Consider the following 3,521-nt stretch of genomic DNA (forward strand, 5'->3'; position numbering starts at 1 on the left):
ATTATTGAACATTAATATCCCGTGCAAGCAAAATATTGCTAAGGATCATTCAAAAGCAGCTGTTGTTGTTAGGAGCCGCCGAGTTGAGCACAACCCTATGAACAAAAGATCTGAACTCTGGTCTATCCAGTGTCATCCTCAAATTCCTGACACACAAGAACCCATTGCGGCAGTCACTGTGTCAATTCACCTGCTTGAGGGTCTTCCTCTCCTTCCCTGACCCTTCACCGTTCCCAGCATCATGTCCTTCTCCAAGAAATAGCTCCTCCTAGCAACATGCCCAAAGGATGTGAAGCAAAGCCTCAATCTTGCCTCCAAAGAGCACTCTGGTTTCACCCTCTCCAAGACATATCTGTTTGTTCGTTTGGCCTTCCATGGGATGCTCAGTGCTCTTCTCCAACACCACACAGCACTAAGGTATCAATTCTTTTTCTGTTGTCCTTATTCATTGTCCAGCTCTCAGATGCATAGCAAGTGATAGGAATGACTATGTCCTGAATTAAGATGCACCTTAGTCCTCAAACTGACATAATTACTAGTCAATAGGTCCCTAACTGTAGATTTTCCCCAGTGCAATGTGTCACTTATTTCCAGACTACTGGTACCAAGGTTGTTGATTGTGGATCCAAGTAAGATGAAGTTTTTGTGTCATTTGCATAACACAGGTTATTGATGAGTCTCTCCAATCCTGATACCACACTCATCTACATAAGGTCCAACATCTCAAATAAAAGCAGCTAGTACAGTACATAATCAGGGAATTGCCAGAAGTTCAAGCAGGGTTTAGAAAAGGTGGTGGCACCAGGGATATCAGTATTGATGTCAGATGGATCCTAGCTGAGAGTAAAGAATACCAGATGAATGTCCATTTAAGCTTTATTGACTCCACAAAGGCATTTGACTGTGTGGATAATAACAAATTATGGCTAACATTGAGAAGGATGGGAATTCCAGAATACTTAATTGTGCTCATGTGAAACCTATACCTAGACCAAAAGGTTGTTGTGCAAACAGAGCAAGGGAACACATGGTTTAAAGTCAGGAAAGGTGTGAGTCAGGGTTGTATCCTTTCTCCTTGCTGAGAAGCTTATTTGAGAAGCTGGACTCTATGAAGAAGAATGTGGCATCAGCATCGGAGGAAAACTCTTCAAAGACCGACCTGCATTATGCAGAAGACACAACCTTACTTGCTGAAGATGAGGAAGACTTGGAGCACTTGCTGCAGGAGATCAAAGAATCAATATGAATGGCATTTCAACGTCAAGAAAACAAAAATCCTTGCCACTGGACTGATAGGCAACATCATGATAGATGGAGAAAAGATTGAAATTGTCAATAACTTGATCTTACTTGGACCCACAATCCATGCACTCGGTACTAGAGTCAGGAGATCAGGAGATGTATTGCACTGGGGAAAGTCTGTAGAGGAGCAGTGATGTTGTCAGTTTGAAGTTCAAGGTGTATTTGATTCAGGCCATGGTCTTCCCCCACCCCAACCTCCCAGTCACTTGCTATGCTACTGAGAGCTGGACAATGAATAAGGAGGACAGAAGAAAAGTTAATGCCTTTGAATTGTGGAATTGGAGAAGGGTGGCGACTATTCCATAGACTACCACAAAAACAATCAGAGGTGTCTTTGAAAAGGTGCATTCCGAGTTCTTCTTGGAGGCAAAGATGATGAAATGCCCGACCTCACATATTTTGGACATGTTGCTAGAAGAGGCTATTGGAGATGGACATTATGCTTAGAAATGTAGAGGAGGGGTGAAAGAGACGAAGATACTTGATCAGGTGGATTAATATGGTGACAGCAGTCATAGGCTCAAGGCAGAAAGTGTGAAGATGGCACAAGGTGGAAAGAGTATCAGATCTGTCACCAAGAGTTGTACTCAACTTGATGGCATCTAACAACAACAACAACCCCTTCCTGATGCACCCACCATTGTGGGTCAAAGTTTCTCCACCTTTGCATTTCCTCCAAGTCAGGCATTTCCTCCTCTTTATTCTTTGCTCTTCTCCAATACCACAGCTCAAAGACATCGATTCTTCTGCTGTCATCCTCCATTCACTGTGTAACTTTCAGACCTATAAGAAGTTGTTGAGGGAGCTCTGGTGGCCTAGTGGCAAGAAGCTGTACTGCAATCCCAGAGGTATGCGGTTCAAATCCACCAGATGCTCTGCTGGAGAAAGGAGGGGCAATCTCCTCCTGTACCAGTCAGATCCAATTTGATGGTACACACACAAAAAAATAATAAAATAAAATAAAGAAGTAGTTGAAAAGATCCTGGCTCGGAATGGGTACACCTTGGTCTTTAGACTGACATCCTTACTCATTAGCACTTTGGAGAGCTCCTTGATAGCAGACTTCCCTTAAGCAAAAATGTCACTTCATTTCTTCTTCTTTTTTAAAAAAATAAAAAATATTATCTATTAGTCAAAAGGGGGACTATGGTTCCGCAGAAGGTAAGACGGGTCCATTCTACAGCTCGACATACAGTTTTTCTCAGAGCTCAAGAGAATTCCAAAGGCCTCCGGCCCCAGATGCTCATGGCCCCAGACGCTCATGTGTGCCTGTTCCATTTCTGGTGTTTTGGTTGTGGAGGGTCTGTGGACGAGGCCTTTCTGAGTGTGGTCTCCCCTAAAGGCCCTGCAGCAGCTGGCTGAGGAGGGCGAGGCTGCTGTCTGAGCACAACTCAGTGGCGGCCTTGGGAGGCAGTCTCTTTGCATTCGAGCCCCCACCACCTTGGCCCCATCCTCTCCACTTCTATTTGGGATTGGCAGCTTTCTTGTGTAGCCTCCTTTCTGACGTTGGAATCGAGCACGTTAAACAGCTTTGGAATCAAATCCTCCATCAGCCAGACATCAGCCATAGGCAGGGTTCTTTCGCGGGTGTCCCCCACAGTTAGTAAACTACACGTGGCCTCTCATCTCGTCCACGCAGGCCCTGGTGCCTTGATGCGTCCGTGGTGCATGAGTCCCGTAAGTGCCATAATAGGTAACTCGGGGCTCTGGACCAAGGCCCAGGAAGCAGAGCAGGAGGCCGTGAGAGACACCACAGGGTTGACCAGCAACCGCATCTTCCGAGGTCTCCTCCCCGTCTCTTACTCCCTGGCTGGCTGCTGCGATCATGGGGATCCAAAGGAAATGAAGTTATCAACAACTTCAATCTTTTCTCCCTCTATCATGATGTTGCCTATTGGCCCAGTGATAAGGATGTTTGTTTTCTTGATGTTGAGATGTAATCCAAACTGAAGGCTGTGGTCTTTGAGTTTTCTGAAGCCAAGGATCTGTCTGGGTGCCATCATCAAATCTGTCCTGATTAAAGGTAACCCATGTGTGACAAATTGAGTGGAACCCGCAGGGTTTTGCCAGCTGTAATCTTTATTGGAGCAGACATCCAGGCCTTTCTTCCACCTGGAGCTGGGTTGTTGTTGTTGTTGTTATGTGCTGTCGAGTCGTTTCTGACTCATAGCGACCCTATGCACAACAGCCCTAAACCCTGCTCTATCCTGCGCCAACCG

This window comes from Elephantulus edwardii, unplaced genomic scaffold (genome assembly GCF_000299155.1).
Source record: "Elephantulus edwardii isolate Elephantulus edwardi_28Jun2011 unplaced genomic scaffold, EleEdw1.0 scaffold00185, whole genome shotgun sequence".
Taxonomy (NCBI): Eukaryota; Metazoa; Chordata; class Mammalia; order Macroscelidea; family Macroscelididae; genus Elephantulus; species Elephantulus edwardii.